The following is a 19,627-nucleotide window of genomic DNA, read 5'->3' as shown; positions in this document are numbered from 1 at the left end:
ACGACGAGGCACTTAGGCTTGCGCCCAAGCCCCATCATGCGCACGATCAATCGCTGGCCCATAGCACATCGCAGCAGCAGCCACGCACAAACGCAGCAAGCCAATCCACGCTTGCGCGCAGCCTGCTTGCCCGCATGCATCGCAGCAGCTACGGAAGGAGCGCTCGCTCGCGCGCAAGCAAGCCCTCGAGGCATCGCATGTTGGTGCGCCGAGCAGCGATTGCTGGGCGACCCAGCTCTCGCCCTCACGCGCGCGCCTCTCCATATGCCACGCCATCGCCCTTCGCCCATCGCCCATAGCACACAGCACACACGCACAGGCTCCCTTGCCTCGTGCGCTCGCCATGCGCTAGGTTGCTCGCTGCATTCGTACCGCACGGGCGACGAGCTCCCTTGCTCGTCGTCGCATGCCCGCATTATACAACACCCCTTAAGGGTAACACGTAGCTTCCTTTGCTTTGTGCGTGCAACATTTATGAGCGATTTCATAAAAATTTAAAATTTTTTAATTTAAAATTAACGACAAATTAATAAATCATATTAATTTCCACTAGTAGAAAAAACCCTTATTGCAGCGGGCTTTTAGACCCCTGTTGCAGCGTACATCGTATGCTGCAACTGGGGGGCCTGCAACAAGTCTGAACTTGTTGCAGCGTACATGTTCGCTGCAAAAAGTGATTTGTTGCAGCGGGCTTTTAGATGTACGCTGCAACAAGTGCCAAAAAATTGGCAAAATTTTGGACTTGTTGCAGCGTACATATAAAAGCCCGCTGCAACAGACCCAACTTTTTGCAGCGTACATTTATTTGTACGCTGCAACAAGTCTGAATTACTCAATTTTTTGCAGCGTACATTTATTTGTACGCTGCAACAAGTCTGAATTTTTGCGAAATTTTTTTCCCTTGTTGCAGCGTACAACATATATGTACGCTGCAAAAAAGCACTTTTGGCGGGAAAATTCTAATTTTGTTTAGGGATACCTAGAGTGCCTTGCACTAAATATAGAAACCTGTCAAAACAATAATAGAATAACGCAACCTGTATAACAAATATAAAAACAACAACTGGAGTTTTGTATACTATATATCCCAAAACCAAAGTGCACATATTACATTTAAATATATGTTCCAATTTCAACATAAACATACATTTTAATATAAAATTTATTCTATAACAACTAAACCAACTCGATCAAGCGCGCTAAAGCCAATAATAAATACTTGTTGGTAAAAAACTTAGCCCATTGCTCACGAACCACATCAAATTCCTCGCATAAGGCGCAATCCTCGGAGTGTAGACCTTTACAAAAACAGAAATTTAAATTAAACATTAGATTAAATACAAATTAAATATCACATTTTAACATTCAAGAAACTAATGACAATGTCCTAATAGTCTAAAATGAGTCCTTAGGTTCTTTAGTTCAAAGTTGGGAGCGAAAATGTCATTTTAGCCTAAATATGACCTATAACGACCCAATGAGTCTATAGGTGCATAAATAGATTGGAACGAGTCTTAGATCGTTAAAATTATGCATATTAAACATGTAATAAGTTTTAAATGAGTCCTTAGGTTCTTTATTTTAAAGTTGGGAGCGAAAATGCCTTATTTTAGCCTAGATATGACCTATAACGATCAAACAAGCATTAAATGGGTATAAGTAGATTAGAATAAGTGCTAGAAACTCAAAACTAAGCTTATTAATCATATAATAATTTAAAAATGAGTCCTTAGGTTCTTAAGTTCAAAGTTGGGAGCGAAAATGTCATTTTAGCCTAAATATGACCTAAAACGACACAATGAGCCTTAAATATGCATAAATGGAATGGAACGAGTCTTATAAAGTTAAAATTATGCATATTAAACATGTATTAAGTTTAAAATGCGTGCTTAGGTTCTTTATTTTAAAGTTAGGAGCGAAAATGCCTCATTTTAGCCTAAATATGACCTATAACTATCAAACAAGCATTAAATGTGCATAAACATATTAGAATAAGTCTTAGAAACTTAAACTAAGCATATTTATCATATAATAAGTTTAAAATGAGTCATTAGGTTCTTAAGTTCAAAGTTGGGAGCGAAAATGTCATTTTAGCCTAAATATGACCTATAACGACACAATGAGCCTTAAATGTGCATAAATGGATTGGAATGAGTACTAGAAAGTTAAAAATAAGCATATAAAACATTTAGTAAGTTTAAAATGAGTCCTTAGGTTCTTTGGTTCATAGTTGGGAGCGAAAATGTCATTTTAGCCTAAATATGACCTACAACGACCTAATGAGCCTTAAAGGTGCATAAATAGATTGGAACGAGTCTTATAAAGTTATAATTATGCATATTAAACATGTATTAAGTTAAAAATGAGTGCTTATGTTCTTTATTTTAAAGTTATGAGCGAAAATGCCTCATTTTAGCCTAAATATGACCTATAACTATCAAACAAGCATTAAATGTGCATAAACAGATTAGAATAAGTCTTAGAAACTTAAAACTAAGCATATTTATCATATAATAAGTTTAAAATGAGTCATTAGGTTCTTAAGTTCAAATTTGTAGCGAAAATGTCATTTTAGCCTAAATATGACCTATAACGACACAATGAGCCTTAAATGTGCATAAATGGATTGGAATGAGTACTAGAAAGTTAAAAATAAGCATATAAAACATTTAGTAAGTTTAAAATGAGTCCTTAGGTTCTTTGGTTCATAGTTGGGAGCGAAAATGTCATTTTAGCCTAAATATGACCTACAACGACCTAATGAGCCTTAAAGGTGCATAAATAGATTGGAACGAGTCTTATAAAGTTATAATTATGCATATTAAACATGTATTAAGTTTAAAATGAGTGCTTAGGTTCTTTATTTTAAAGTTAGGAGCGAAAATGCCTCATTTTAGCCTAAATATGACCTATAACTATCAAACAAGCATTAAATGTGCATAAACAGATTAGAATAAGTCTTAGAAACTTAAAACTAAGCATATTTATCATATAATAAGTTTAAAATGAGTCATTAGGTTCTTAAGTTCAAATTTGTAGCGAAAATGTCATTTTAGCCTAAATATGACCTATAACGACACAATGAGCCTTAAATGTGCATAAATGGATTGGAATGAGTACTAGAAAGTTAAAAATAAGCATATAAAACATTTAGTAAGTTTAAAATGAGTCCTTAGGTTCTTTGGTTCATAGTTGGGAGCGAAAATGTCATTTTAGCCTAAATATGACCTACAACGACCTAATGAGCCTTAAAGGTGCATAAATAGATTGGAACGAGTCTTATAAAGTTATAATTATGCATATTAAACATGTATTAAGTTTAAAATGAGTGCTTAGGTTCTTTATTTTAAAGTTAGGAGCGAAAATGCCTCATTTTAGCCTAAATATGACCTATAACTATCAAACAAGCATTAAATGTGCATAAACAGATTAGAATAAGTCTTAGAAACTTAAAACTAAGCATATTTATCATATAATAAGTTTAAAATGAGTCATTAGGTTCTTAAGTTCAAATTTGTAGCGAAAATGTCATTTTAGCCTAAATATGACCTATAACGACACAATGAGCCTTAAATGTGCATAAATGGATTGGAATGAGTACTAGAAAGTTAAAAATAAGCATATAAAACATTTAGTAAGTTTAAAATGAGTCCTTAGGTTCTTTGGTTCATAGTTGGGAGCGAAAATGTCATTTTAGCCTAAATATGACCTACAACGACCTAATGAGCCTTAAAGGTGCATAAATAGATTGGAACGAGTCTTATAAAGTTATAATTATGCATATTAAACATGTATTAAGTTTAAAATGAGTGCTTAGGTTCTTTATTTTAAAGTTAGGAGCGAAAATGCCTCATTTTAGCCTAAATATGACCTATAACTATCAAACAAGCATTAAATGTGCATAAACAGATTAGAATAAGTCTTAGAAACTTAAAACTAAGCATATTAATCATATAATAAGTTTAAAATGAGTCATTAGGTTCTTAAGTTCAAAGTTGGGAGCGAAAATGGCACTTTAGCCTAAATATGACCTATAACTACACAATGAGCCTTAAATATGCATAAATGGATTGGAATGAGTTCTAGAAAGTCAAAACTAAGAATATAAAACATTTAGTAAGTTTAAAATGAGTCCTTAGGTTCTTTAGTTCAAAGTTTGGAGCGAAAATGTTATTTTAGCCTAAATATGTCCGATAACGACCAAACAAGCCTTAAATGTGTATAAGTAGTTAGAATAAGTCTTAGAAACTTAAAACTAAGCATATTAATCATGTAATAAGTTTAAAATGAGTCCTTAGGTTCTTTAGTTCAAAGTTAGGAGCGCAAATGCCTCATTTTAGCCTAAATATGACCTATAACGATAAAACAAACATTAAATGTGCATAAATAGATTAGAATAAGTCTTAGAAACTTAAAACTAAGCATATTAATCATGTAATAAGTTTAAAATGAGTCCTTAGGTTCTTTAGTTCAAAGTTAGGAGCGAAAATGCCTCATTTTAGCCTAAATATGACCTATAACTATCAAACAAGCATTAAATGTGCATAAACAAATTAGAATAAGTCTTAGAAACTTAAAACTAAGCATATTAATCATATAATAAGTTTAAAATGAGTCATTAGGTTCTTAAGTTCAAAGTTGGGAGCGAAAATGTCATTTTAGCCTAAATATGACCTACAACGACCTAATGAGCCTTAAAGGTGCATAAATAGATTGGAACGAGTCTTATAAAGTTAAAATTATGCATATTAAACATGTATTAAGTTTAAAATGAGTGCTTAGGTTCTTTATTTTAAAGTTAGGAGCGAAAATGCCTCATTTTAGCCTAAATATGACCTATAACTATCAAACAAGCATTAAATGTGCATAAACAGATTAGAATAAGTCTTAGAAACTTAAAACTAAACATATTAATCATATAATAAGTTTAAAATGAGTCATTAGGTTCTTAAGTTCAAAGTTGGGAGCGAAAATGGCACTTTAGCCTAAATATGACCTATAACGACACAATGAGCCTTAAATATGCGTAAATGGATTGGAATGAGTTCTAGAAAGTCAAAACTAAGCATATAAAACATTTAGTAAGTTTAAAATGAGTCCTTAGGTTCGTTAGTGACATTTTAGCCTATATATGACCTATAACGGAAAAAGAAGTCTCGAATGTGCAGAGATAGATTGGAACGAGTGTTGGAAATTTAAAACTAATCATATTAATCATGTAATAAGTTTGAAATGAATCCTTAGGTTATCTAGTTATGAATTGGGAGCGAAAATGACTTATTTTAGCCTAACTATGACCTATAACGACCAAAGTCTCAAATGTGCATACATAGATTAGAATGAGTTTTATAAAGTTAATATTATGCATATTAATCATGTAATAAGAATAAAATGAGTCATTAGGTTCGTTAGTTCAAAGTTGGGAGCGAAAAATGTCATTTTAGCCTAATTATGACCTATAATGGCCAAACAAGTCTCAAATGTGCATAAATAGATTGGATTGAGTCTTGGAAAGTTAAAGCTAATCATATAAATCATGTAGTAAGTTTGAAATGAGTTCTTAGGTTCATTAGTTCAAAGTTGGGAGCGAAAATGTCATTTTAGCCTAAATATGACCTATATAGCCAAACAAGTCTCAAATGTACATAAATAGATTGGATTGAGTCTTGGAAAGTTACAACTAATCATATGCCTATTTCCACCCAAATCCAAGAACAACCTATGCCTATTTCCAAAAAAGAAAAAGGGAGGGAAAGAAAAAGAAAGATAATACAAGAGCATGTTAAAGACCAAAAAATAAAAACAAGTAGAAACTTAGCCGATTTTCATATTAGCTTTATGACTTATTTTTTCCCCACATGGAATCCTTCTTCAGCTAATTCCATTAATTAATTAAATGAGAAAACAAATTAAATAATTAACCAACACCAAAGTACATGCAAGAAACAAAATTAGATGTCTTACTTTTTTCCTCAACCGGCTTTTCCTTGCTGCCTCACAGTTCTGAGCAAGCCTTCGTAGAGTCTATAATAATAAATCTTTAAAGATGTTACAAAAATGAAGCTACAAGATGTCAAATAGCATGAAAAGAGAAGAGTGAACAACTTCTAACCTTATGATCAGTCTCCTTCGATCTGTCACTCGAATGATAATGACATTGCTTCTGCCCTATCCCCACTAGCTTGAACTCAGGGGTCTACATTTTGCTAAAGCAGAACAATAATACTACTTTAAGTTTCAAACCACAGATAGGGTTTCCTTCCACTTCGAGGAAGAACAAACAGATAAAAACCATCTTGCCAAAGAATGACAGCACCTCCTACAAGGCATCTTATTTAAATACTCTGCCATTACCTATATATAGCTATAATAAGACAAGCAAGTACAAAACAACAAATACAGACCTACAAAGTATTGAGTAACTATAATGTTGTGGTGGTGGGGAGTATAACAACAGGGGCCAGCTTTAGATTACAAGGAACTCACCATCATCTTCTCTGACGTTGGATTGAGGAAAGAAACTCTGGCGGAAGAAGAACCATCCAACTGAACAATTTGACCATTATACCAACGCCCATCGGTGTGGCGGAATCTACATTTTGATCCAATAAAATAACTTGGGTCTCCCAATATTTCTGCCTCAACATTAGTAGAATCTAATGGTTCTACCTCTAAGTCTTCGCACGGAAGTTGGGAACCACCCAACTTTGCTGGATTTATAAGCTCGACCGCAGCGTCTTTATGGGAATATATAGAGTCCTGCACAGCTGAATCAACTTCACGTAACAGCCGGGCACGTTTTAGGTGAAAAAGTCCTTCCGCTGCATCTTTAATGGAAGAAACAAGCTCGTCTTGGACCTGCATCAACATACAGCAATGTGTTGATTCAAGAAACCAGCCAAATGAGCATGCATATACAATTTCACTTCTGCTATCCCTTTTTGTATGAACAAGAAAAAAAGTTGGAGAGGAAGCTGATATGCTGAATAAAGCAAGAAACTGGACACTCGCATCTTTATCAGTATTTATCACTCTATGAGAACAACTGCTATCACGAAGAACATTACAGAAAAACACAGATATCCTACGAAGAACATTACAAAAAGGTAACAAGTACGGAGTAAAATACATTGATCACCGACATATCAAAATGTTCCTTAAGGCCTGAGATTAGACCTGAACTCCTGGTGGTTTATTTCCTGAAAACAAAGGCTAGAAGAATAAAATAACACATGGCACCTGCCTCCTTTCACCCTATTATTCACCACAGAACCGTGCTAGAAGGGTGATTGTTGTTTTCTTAATCTCTCATAAATTATTCTCCAAATATCCATTCCCAAGCTCAAACCTCTCAAAAACCTGAGCCTTTGGAACCTAAAAACGTCAAATCAATTGTAGAACAAGTACAAAAAACCCACAAGAAATCAACCAACCAACACCGTAAAATTACACAATGACATTCCTTAGGTTTTCTGCTAAAAAATCACTTCATAAGCTTGAAGCTTGACACCAATTAATCTACAGAGTAACGGAATGCAATTGAAAACACAACGAAAGCTAATGTGAGCTAATTGGTATTCACAAAACCCATTTGTCTCCAGATTAATGTTGCATAATGAGCATAGTTTATGACAAAACAAACAAAATTCTAGGTTAATCCCAAAAAAAAAAAACAAGAAAAAGGGTCATCTAACATCTATTGCAAACAAATGTTCAAGGGTAATCCCCAAATAACCAATATAGTCATATTTACAGACCATAAATTATTAGCAAGATGGATTTTAGCTTAATTAGAGCGTCAAACATGCGATTCAACATGATGAATTGAAGCAAATTTATAAAAATAGAAGCAGAAATCGATCATATTAGGAATACCCTAAATTAAACCTAATAATAAAACATAATGGTAATTAAATTGAAGGATAGAGAAAAGGATTACACTAAGAAGCTCAGAGCTTTTTCCCTTAAACGAAAATCAAAACGAAAATCAAAACGAAAATCAAAACAAAAATCAAAAACGAAAATCAAAACGAAAATCAAAACGAAAATCAAAAACGAAAATCAAAAACAATAATCAAAACGAAAATCAAAAACTAAAATTGAACCCTAATCTGAAAACGAAAATAAAAAACGAAAATAAAAATTGAACACACCATAGCAAAACCACCGGAACCACGACGCCGAGCAACCACCGGAACCACGACGCGACGGGGAAATGCTGAACCCCCGGCCGACCAAGAATATAACCTTTCAGTGACAGGCCGCGCGAGAATTGAACGGGATGGGGGAGATGAGGCTAGAACACCACACACCGGCGAAGACAGCGACGCAGGGCTGAGCAACGCTTGGGTTCGACGGCGACGTAGGGCTGAGTTCGACGGCGACGCAGGGCTGAGTTCGACGGCTGAGTTCGACGGTTTGTTTGGATATTTGTTTAAGGGAAAAATCTTGGAGCAGAGAAAGAACAACGTACGTTTGAGCCCGCTCGTTTGAGCGCGGTTTGTTGCATAGGAAAGTAAATTTTTTTGAAACGCGGACTTGTTGCAGCGGGCAATAACATGTACGCTGCAACAAAGTCGGGTTGTTGCTGCGGGCTTTTATTTTGTACGCTGCAACAAACACATTTGCTGCGAACAACTAAAATGTACGCTGCGATAACCCTTTAAAGGGTTTGACCCGCGTTGACCGACTGGTTGTTGAAGCGTATTTATACATGTACGCTGCAACAAGGGGGCTGCAACAGGGGTTTTTTCTACTAGTGTTCATAATTTTAGGGCGAAAAATCGTAAATTTATTAATTAATTAATTTCCGATTAACAAGGATTCAAATCTAGGTCATAAAAATTTAAAATTTAATATAAATTAACAATTTTTATGGTGGATTTTAATCATGGATACCTAATTAAATTATTAATTAATAATGAAAAACAAATCAATTCTAAATTATTCGAATTTCAACAAATTAATCATAATTACAAATTAGGTTGTATAATTAACAAGTCTAGGTATTCATAATTGTTAAACATATACTGTAGGTCAATCAAAAACTCAAAATTTATCAACAAGAATCGCAAATATTCAATTTAACATCTTAAATTTACAAACTTTTGCGTTCGAAAAACTTAAACCTCCGAAAAGTCATAGTTAGGCTTCGAATTTTAGAATGCCTTTTACATGCGGAATTGACACAAAAATCACTCGATTTGGATGAGTAACGAATAAACTGCCGAAAAACTGCGTACATATAATTAAATAAACGCAATTTGCAATTAATTATCAATTACAAAAATTAATCACCCCTTTTAATTCTTTGCAAATTTGTAAAATTTAACCATGTCATGCAATTTAGATTATGAAAATAATAAGAGGCTCGTGATACCACTGTGAGGTTATGATACATATGAATAAACATAAATCATGCGGAAAAACCATAAAGCCAGGAAACATATTATTAACACATAATCATTTAGCATAATTCAGATGCATACACTTTGTAGTGTGCCCTCCCTAGCTGCGCCCGAACCGAACAAGAACAAGTCTTTAGGACTCCAAGTGTCGTCCCTCCGAAGATAGTCCACAGAACGTCCGGATCCGCCTTAAGATTGACCAACTAGAATCGCCCTTAAGGTACTACAAATTTCGGCTAATAGGGCAAGTGTTTGTGGCTGATTTTTGCTTGAAAATCTAACCTTTTAAATACTTCAAATCTCGATGTAAATATGTGACCCTAGGCACCTATTTATAGAGTTATGGAAAAGGACTTGGAATCCTATTAGGATACTAATTTATTTAATTAGAATCTTATTAAAACTCTATGAAACAAATTCTATCTTTATTAGGATTAGGATTTAATCATAGAACAAATTCTATTAGCTTTAGGATTTGTATTGAAACACAAATGTTGCACGAGCACGAGCATCGCACAAACCCGCGCAGGCCTAGCGGCCCACACGAGCTGGCGCTACTCGCAGCCCACGAGCATCAGCCCGCGCGCGCGCGCCAAGGCCATTGTTGGGCCTGGCCTTGCGCTGGGCCTGGCGTGGCTTGGCAGCGTGTGTTTGGGCGCTCGGCTTGCTGGGCGTAGGCATGGCTTCATGCTGGGCCTTCGTCTAGTAAGTCTCATCCGATGCTAATTCGTACGACGCGCTTCCGATTAAATTCCCGATTCCGAAATTCATTTCCGATACGAACAATATTTAATATTTCCGATTCCGGAATTCATTTCCGTTTCGAACAAATATTTAATATTTCCGTTTCCGGAATTGTTTTCCGATTTCGATAATATTTCCGATTCTGACAATATTTCCGTTTCCGGCAATATTTCCGATTCCGGCAATATTTCCATTTCCAATAATATTTTCCGATACGTACCATGTTTCCGTTTCCGAAAACATCTACGACTTGGATAATATTTATATTTCCGATACGATCCATATTTCCGTTTCCGACAATATCATCGTTTCCGGAGTATTCATTTCTTGCCTTTGACGATCTCAGCTCCCACTGAAACCAAGATCCGTCGATTCCGAATATCCATAGATGGAGTATTTAATTCCATTAAATACTTGATCCGTTTACCTACTATTTGTGTGACCCTACGGGTTCAGTCAAGAGTAAGATGTGGATTAATATCATTAATTCCACTTGAACTGAAGCGGCCTCTAGCTAGGCATTCAGCTCACTTGATCTCACTGAATTATTAACTTGTTAATTAATACTGAACCACATTTATTAGACTTAACATTAAATGCATACTTGGACCAAGGGCATTATTTCCTTCAGAAGTGGGATAGATTAGTGCAATTCCTTAGTTCTCTATGCTTTACACTTGAATCTTTCACTCGACCTAAGACATTGATCAGCGTGCATTCATTTATCGTTTTAGGAATATTTGCGTCCTTGGATTTTTTGTAGTTTTGTTTTGTTTTCTTTTTCTTTTCCTTTCTTCCCTTTTCTTTTCTTTTTCTTGGTTTATTTTCCTTTTTAGGTCTTGCCTCGATTCATTTTTGACAGTTATATATGGATTGAACTCTTTGGAAACCCTTGCAAGATCTCACTCGGCCTCATGAGCGATTGTGGGGTTCAAAGAGCTTGTTGCATGTACTTAAATGCAACCGTGATTCCTACGATAGTGAGTTAGTTTGTATATTCTTGTAGTTCTTGTTTTCGTAATTTCTAGAATCTCAATAATGAGCTTGTTTTTCTCTATTTTATGCTTAGTTTGCTAGAGACTATCAAACGCTTAGCTTGGGGGAGTTTGATGAGCGGCATTTATGTCTCTCTTAGCTTAGGATTTCTTACCGTTTTTATTATGTTTTGTGTGATTTTGGTTAGTTTAAAGGCCATTTATATGCTTTATTCCACTTTGATGTATTATAGGTAAATCTTGAGAAGACGTGGAAATCCAAGGTAGAATGTGCAGGAAATAGGACTATGCGCGCGCACAAGTCAGCTGTGCGCGCGCACGGTGAAGAAAAAGAGTTATTGTTGAAGTCTCCAGCTTGTGCGCCTACACGGAAAATCTGTGCGCTCGCACAGATTTGAAGCCGATACCAAAAGGTCATGTCAAATGTGCGCGCCCGCACGAAATACAACGGTGCGCTCGCACAGGCTCCTCCATACGTCCACACAACGGATGATGTGCGACCACACAAGAATTGGGCAAGGGAATGGCTGAAGTTGTTCTGTGCGACCGCACAGGAATTTTGTGCGCTCGCACGGTGCGAAGCCACTGAATCGTCGCTCTGTGTGGACGCACAGAATTTCTGTTCACACACACTTTTCTGTGCACTTGCAGAGGGGTCTGTGCGCCCGCACGACGACGCGTGCTGATTCTTTTTCGTCATTTTAATTTCTACTTTTGGAAACATATAAATAATTTTTCGTTTTATTATTTTAGTTAGTTAGTTTTGGGGGAGTTAGTTTTTAGAGAGAGAGTTTTGAGAGCTTTGATTTTCAGTTTCAATTCTTAGAGAGAGAAAGTGAAGAATTCTTGATTGTAGATTTCAATTTGAAGATTAATGCATAATTGTTGAAGCTTAATAGTAATTTCTCTTCCTCTTATTCTCTTCTACTTCTTCTTTTGCATTCTTAATTGCTTTAATTTCTGAATTTTGTGATTGCCTTTTTGATTGCTATTTCCTTTGAATTCTATTCATTTCAAATTCAATTTCTAGTTTAATCTCTAATTTCATTTTCAATAACATCACTATGTTCAATTCCTTGATTTCACTCCTTAGCTTAATGTGTAGTGAGTAGTCCAATTGTTAGGGTTAGGGGTGATTCTTGGGGAGTAATTGGGGATGTAGAGTTGATTTGTTGATTGGTGATGTGATTAAATAGTGACTTGCAATCCAGGATTTCCATGTATGATTTGATTAGTAGTTGAAAATACTATGATTGTCATTATAATTGGAGTGTTCTTTTTGGATTTGGCAAGAAATTGAGAGTCTATGAATGAATTTGAGTGACTAGTTGATTTAATTTCCCATCCTAGTTATAAGGTGACGCGAGAGCGTACCATTGGAGTTAGAGTTGGCAAGGCTTGCTAACCAAGAGGGGTGCAAAGCCATTATTGTTGGTTGCTTCCTTAATTGCATATCTTTACATTATCATGCTTGCATTGCAATTCGTTTTCCCCAATGAATCCAATTTGACCCCCGATTCCCCTAACACTTTCCATAATTATTTGCCTAATTAGTCTAGATTCCTTAGTTGTGACACAATCAATTCAATTTTCTTTCTAAGCTAGCTTGGTGTTTAAGCTCAAACCAATCCGTTCTTTTGGGACGGTACCTTAACTTGCCACTATAGTCCATATAGTGCGTTGGTTTAGGATCTTATAAATTTTGTTTGATTTGGCGGCTTTCGATTCAGCGACATGGAAATTTCCCTATCAATGCCATGGGTCGTGCAAGCCAGCGTTGTTGTTACTTTGCTCTACCGCGCACCCAAGGCACAAGCTGGAAGCCCATACATTCTGCCACGTTGTTCCGTGTAGCAGCGATACTATGCCCAAAGGCTTTTCGCGCAAGTGCTTTCCTTGTGGGCTGGTATCGTTGTTGTGTGTGATTCCGTATCCGCGCCTATCGCCTTACGACCAATATTCGTTGTATAGTATGCGACGATCCAATGTCTTACGATATAACGATTTGTGCGGCCAAGCTCATGACATATGCGATACGATATATGATTCCGATCCATCGGCTTATCGTATATTGTTTGTCCGATCTAAATTTCCGATAAGACGTTAAATGAATTTCCGATTCATTTTATCCGGTGATCGGTTATATGCCATTGGTGTGACTTTGTAGGTTCAGTCAAGAGTAAGCTGTGAGCCTAATAAGGATTAGAACTCACTTATCGGAAGCAATGCTCCAGCTAGCTGTTCCGATGACTTGATCTTACTGAATTAATTATTCCTTAATTAATGTGAACCATAGTGTTGGACTAATGCATGGCTGAAGGGCATATTTCCTTCAGTCACGTAGTGTCGAATCACCCCTTTTTTGAAGGTAAATGTAAAAATTTGTGGAGGGTTTGTGTTTTGGGGTTGATGGGCCAATTTATTTCCCTTTTGCTTCGTTCCTCCCCTGTTTCTTGGCTTAAGTTTAGTTGTTTAGTTAATTTTAATTACTATGTTTAGCTTTAGTAAATTGTTTTGGGTGGTATTGATTTGATTTCTTCTTGGTATTCTTGATAGTTCCTTATGCATTTGTTGATTGTGGGTGTCTGTAATACCCCGTATTTTTAAGTAATTATAAATATATTTAATTATATTTATAATTTTTTTATAGATTTTATAAATTAAATATTTATTTAAATGTATTTTATTAATTAAAAATATTAATTGTTTTTAATTGGAAAGAAAATGATTTTAGTTTTAAGTTGGGGAATTTTAATTGGGTTTTTAGAAAAGAAAATGAGTTTTAAAATATTCTAGCTCAATTCAATTCCAAGTTCAAGTCCAACATTTATGCAAGCCCAGTTTGTATTTAATGAAGCCCGAAAGGAAATCCTAAAGCCTAGGCCGTCTTCGAATTTTCTAAGCTTATAAATAAAGGTGATCACCCTAAAAATCCCTCACTAATAATCATTAAAGATAAAAGCAAAACCCTAACCTTAATTCTCTTCTTTTTCCGTCCAACTTCTGATTGGCCTTATTTATCCTACCTGCGTTCGTTTTCAGACAAAATCTCATTCTTCAAAGTTGTAGATATCAAAAATTTATTGAATTTAGCAACAAGAATCGTTTGATTTCGAGTAATAGATTAGGAGTTATAGCCGTTTTAAAATACTGCAGTAGTATTTCTCTTTTTGCCTCCGCTCTTTTCGACGAGAGCCACGACCAAGTAGCCCAACCGTTGTTGCTTCCTCCTCGCCTCTGCCTTGCCGCCGAGCACTTTCCTTCTGCTCCACGCTTTCGCTGTGCCCCTTTATTGTTAGCCAACCGGTGTGTTTTCGTTCCTCTTATCTCCCTTCTATTTAAATTATCATTGTTTAAATTAAATTGTTTTGGGATTATTAATGATAGATGATGAAAGATATTGTTTTTAGGAAAATTTGGTAATATTAATCCAAAATTTGGCCGATTTCATTTATTAATCCGACCTACGACATATTTTTAATAATCTCACCTTACTACCCAACGACTTTTATTGGGCTTAAGTGACCGGTTACCGGTGAAAGAGTCAACGAGATGATGATGAATTGATGATGATGCCTGAATATATCGAGGAAAAAGAGAGAGATAATATTGTCACGTGGGGACATATTACCGCCTACAATAGGTTTATGACATGTTGGGCCCAATAAAAGTCGTTGGGTAGTAAAAGTGGGATTACTAACAAAATATGTCGTAGGTGGGCTTAATAAAAGAAAATCGGCCAAAGGTTGGATTAATATTACCAAATTTTCCTTGTTTTAATGGATGATTGTTGGTAATTTGAAGTATTGATTGGTGATTGGAATTTTCAAGTTTGTTTTTAATTACTAAAGCATTAATTTTTATGAGTTTTAATTATATTCCATGATTAGGGTTTTAATTAAACTCATATGATCAATTGATTAGCATAATTAAATGTTGATTTTAATTATGATAATCAATATGAACTTTCAGATTCGTTTATGGTCATTAAAGTGTCGATTTTTAATGGTTTTATGCATGAAAATAATTAAATTTTATGCTAGGGTTTTAATTAATTAGAATTATTATTTACGTTAATAATGATTAATTTGTAATTAATTCAAGCGATTTAAAACTAATAATGTTGCTGGAATTTTAATGAACATGAGAATTTATTAAGATTATTTATTTTATGATAGGAGTAGATTTCTAGTAAATTGGAATTGAATCACAAAGTATCCCCTCTACTTAGGTATTCAAGGTACATATAAGTTTAGGGCAATCCAATTTATTCATGTGAATACATGTTACGTTTATGATGTTGTGATTCATGTTTACTTGGATTACTGATTCATGTTTGAGTATGTGAGCAAGCATGTTGGCATTGTTTATGTTTGTTGAAGTTTATAGAAAGCATGTTATTCAAGTATGATTTATTCATGTATGGTTTATGCGCATGCAAGGAAGCTTATTTATGCTATAGTATGTAAGGTCTAGCATACTAAGAGCCAAAGTTTATTCGTGTCATGTTGCACTATTCAGTAACCACACGTGCGTCGTCCGTGTAGGGTATACAATTTATGTAACCACGTGTGCTTCAGACATGTAGAGCATACATTTATAGAGACGTTGTCAATGTGAATTGAATTTGGAATTATTCGTGCCCAGTGCACAATCCACATGTTAACAGGCATGTCGTGGACTCATATGTAGAATCATGTTGAGAAGGAACAAAGTAGTAATTCATTGGAGTCATGTGCGTGTCGATCACAAGTCCTAAAGGATTCTAAAAGAAGCATTGTTTGGTTGTTCTTTTATTAAATTTTTATTTGATTGTGTCTTGATTCGGCTTTTTAATAAAATAATTGATAAACGTAAAGTGAAACCGAATAAACTTCTCTTGGAATGTAAGCACCTTGAGTATGAACAATGGGGGAAGTACGAGACTGTAGGTCAGTTACTTCTAATTGGTGATACAAGACATTGTATTGCTACTTTTTACACAGGGAATTCCATCGCACATTACTATTATTTCTTTTAGTGTTTGGTGGGCTCCCAATAATCGTCCACTGGACATTTCTTTTTCAAGAACTCGTTCGTTGCTTATTCTAATTAATTTATAAAGACAAGAGTCGAGTCTTGTCTTTATGATTATCTGTTTATTAAATGACTTTTGCATGTGGTTTCAATTATTGTAATTTAGAGTAAAGCATATTAGTTATAAGCTTTGCTTTAACTTGTAGTACTCAACTTTTGTTGATTACATGCTATATGTCTTTTGGTCATGGCCTTTGCCATAATGACCCTATATGATGATCCACCAATTGCATTTGCATTGTCAGGGAGTAGCACTTTTTAAGCAGGATTTCTAAAGGTGACATTGCAAGTGAAGTTATAATTCAGGATGGGAATGTTGAGAGTTACTTACTTTTACTTGCATGATTTCTAAACATTATTTTAATAATTAGTCTAGACTATTCTTGGATAACGGATTGTTTTAGTTTGGATTTTTGGTTTGGGCCTATATGGTTCCAACTTGTAGTAGAGGCCATTAACTATATTATTCATATTTTGAAAGGTAGTTATTTTCGCTGCGTAATTCTGGTACTAGCCTTAACCGTTTTGTAATATGTATAATGGTTTATAAAAACCTTAGTGGTTTAGTAGCTTATTTACACTATACTAAACCGGGTCCATAGCATGGACCAGGGTATTATAGGCATTACAACTTTCTTAGCAACTGAAAACAAGTGACTGTCACGTGCGGATTCGTGTAGTATATAAACTAATTTGAATTTTTTTTATTTCTTTTTTTGCGCGTTTCAACTTCCTGCAATTCTCTCTCAATTTCTCTCTCCTCTCTCAACTGTTTCTCAATTTCCCTCTTTCATTCAGTTTCATCAATAATTTCTAGGTTTTGTGTCCAAATCAACTCAAAAATCACTCAAAAATCATCAAAAAATCACTGCGTTGTTTGAATTTCTGTTACAATGGTGAAAAAGAAGGCAGTTACTGTTTCAAAAAAGGACGTTGTCGTCGCTTCGTCGGAACAACCGGCGAATGAAGTTGTTCAAACTCGTCCGCGGCGTAATCAACCTTCTGGTATGTTTTTGAAGTGATTTCAGTGGTTTTTTTGAGCGATTTGATTTGCATGTTGTTTTGCTGAAATTAGGTTTTGTTTTCGTAATCAACCTTCTGGTATGTTTTTGAAGTGATTTCAGTGGTTTATTTTTTGAGCGATTTGATTTTCATATTGTTTTGTTGAAATTAGGTTTTGTTTTCGTAATCAACCTTCTAGTATGTTTTTGAAGTGATTTCAGTGGTTTATTTTTTGAGCGATTTGATTTTCATGTTGTTTTGTTGAAATTAGGGTTTGTGTTTAACATAGTTAGTATATGAATGATATAGTTACCTTTATTTTATTTTTTGAAGTGTTTTTATAGTTACCTTAATGTTCGTTGTGGTTATTTTAGTAGTAGTTTTTACATTAATTATATTTTTAACAACATTTACTATTATTTTAAAATAGTAACTATGTGTTTAAAATAGTTACTATGTGTTTAAAGTTGTTAATATGTGTTTAAAATAGTTACTATGTGTTTAAAATAGTTACTATCTGTTTACAATAGTTACTATGTGTTTAAAATAGTGACTATGTCTAAAATAGTTACTTTGTTATAAATAGTTACTATGTCTAATTAACAGTTACTATGTCTAAGAAATAGTTAATATGTACTCAATGATTTAAACAGTTACTATATATCTACAATAGTTACTATATGTTATAAATAGTTACTATGTCTAATAAATAGTTACTTTGTTACAAATAGTTACTATGTCTAATAAACAGTTACTATGTCTAATAAATAGTTACTATGTGTTATAAATAGTTACTCTATGATTTCAAAGGTTACTATATGTTTGTAATAGTTACTATATCATTCAAATGGTTACTATATTCTATTATGGTTGCTATATGATTTTAATTGTTACTATATGATTGTAATGGTTACTATATAGCTAGTAATATTTTGTCTTAAAATTGTTTTGTTTTCAGTTGCTAAGGATTCTGTGGGCATAAAAAAGAACAAAAAGGTTGACAAGCGCAAAACAAAAGATATTGAGCTTCAACCTGAAATCGAACCAATTGAAGAACCAGAATCTAATCAACTAGCTTTACAAAATTCTGCTTTGGTTGACGTTGCACATCCTGAATCTTATCAAATTCATTCTCAAGTTCTGAAAGAAGTTGGTGCTGATGGCTTGCCAATTGTGTAAGTGTTAATTTAATTTATATATAGTTACTATATGTTTTAAGTAGTTACTATATCTTTGTACTAGGTACATACTATCTTTATTTTGTAAACAGTTACTATATGTTCTAAATAGTTACTATATGTTTTTAAATAGTTACTATATGTTTAAACATGTACTTTATGTTCTAAATAGTAACTATATGTTTTAAATAGTTACTATATGTTTTAAACATTTACCATTATGATTCCAAAGGTTACTATATGTTGTTAATAGTCACTATATGTTCTAAACAGTTACTATATCTTATAAAGAATTACTATATTGTCAAAATAGTAACTATATTTTATAAAGAGTTACTATATTGTCAAAATAGTAACTATACTTTATAAAGTGTTACTATAATTTCAGAATAGTAACTATATTGTATTAAGAGTTACTATATTGTCAAAATAGTAACTATATTTTATAAAGAGTTACTATATTGTCAAAATAGTAACTATATTTTATAAAGAGTTACTATATTGTCAAAATAGTAACTATATTTTATAAAGAGTTACTATATTGTCAAAATAGTAACTATATTTTATAAAGAGTTACTATATTGTCAAAATAGTAACTATTTTTTCTAAATAGTTACTATATGTTCTTAATAGTTACTATATGTTATAAATAGGTTCTATGTGTACTATGTGTACTGTAGTTACTATATTATTTGAAATGTTACTATATGTTTTAAACAGTTACTATATTTTCTAAATAGTTACTATATGTTTCTAATAGTTACTACATGTTTTAAACAGTTACTATGTGTTCTAAATAGTTACTATATGATATATAAAGCTGACTTACTTTCATTATTCATTTTTTTCAAGTTTAATTTTGATATACAATGTTCAGGAGGATCATTGTGTAAATTAGTTAAAGACTTCTCTCCTGATCAAAAGGCAGCTGTTCAAGAGATAGGATTTGGAGGATTGTTAGGCCTTCAATTAAGTCGAAAAAACACTCAGATGATGTACTGGTGAATCAAGTGCTTTGATGGTGTGAGTTCTCTGTTTACAATCAGTGATTCCAAGCAATTTGAAATCACTGATTATGATGTGTACGATTTGGTTATGCTCCCCCTTTCTGAGCTGGAGGTTGAAGGGGTTAAACGTGGGCGCAATTCCACTAATCCTGATTTTGATTTGAAGATCAAGTGGAGAAAAGAGTTCGGTTTTGAAGAGGTCAATGCTCAAATTCCTA

The 19,627-nt window shown here is 34.1% G+C and overlaps 1 long non-coding RNA gene across 1 annotated transcript; it reads right to left on the bottom strand.

Moving 5' to 3' along the window:
• Positions 1-1,049: 1,049 nt before the first annotated feature.
• Positions 1,050-8,673, bottom strand: LOC130465613 (uncharacterized). Its single transcript, XR_008925679.1, has 5 exons — positions 8,154-8,673; positions 6,487-6,858; positions 6,113-6,206; positions 5,965-6,024; positions 1,050-1,298 (listed from the first exon to the last, which is right to left on the bottom strand). It is a non-coding gene; the product is annotated as an uncharacterized lncRNA (long non-coding RNA).
• Positions 8,674-19,627: the final 10,954 nt, after the last annotated feature.

This window comes from Spinacia oleracea, chromosome 1 (assembly GCF_020520425.1).
Source record: "Spinacia oleracea cultivar Varoflay chromosome 1, BTI_SOV_V1, whole genome shotgun sequence".
NCBI classification, from domain to species: domain Eukaryota; kingdom Viridiplantae; phylum Streptophyta; class Magnoliopsida; order Caryophyllales; family Amaranthaceae; genus Spinacia; species Spinacia oleracea.
Note: the sequence above shows the minus strand (reverse complement) of the source record. Positions and strands in the feature narration are given on the sequence as shown.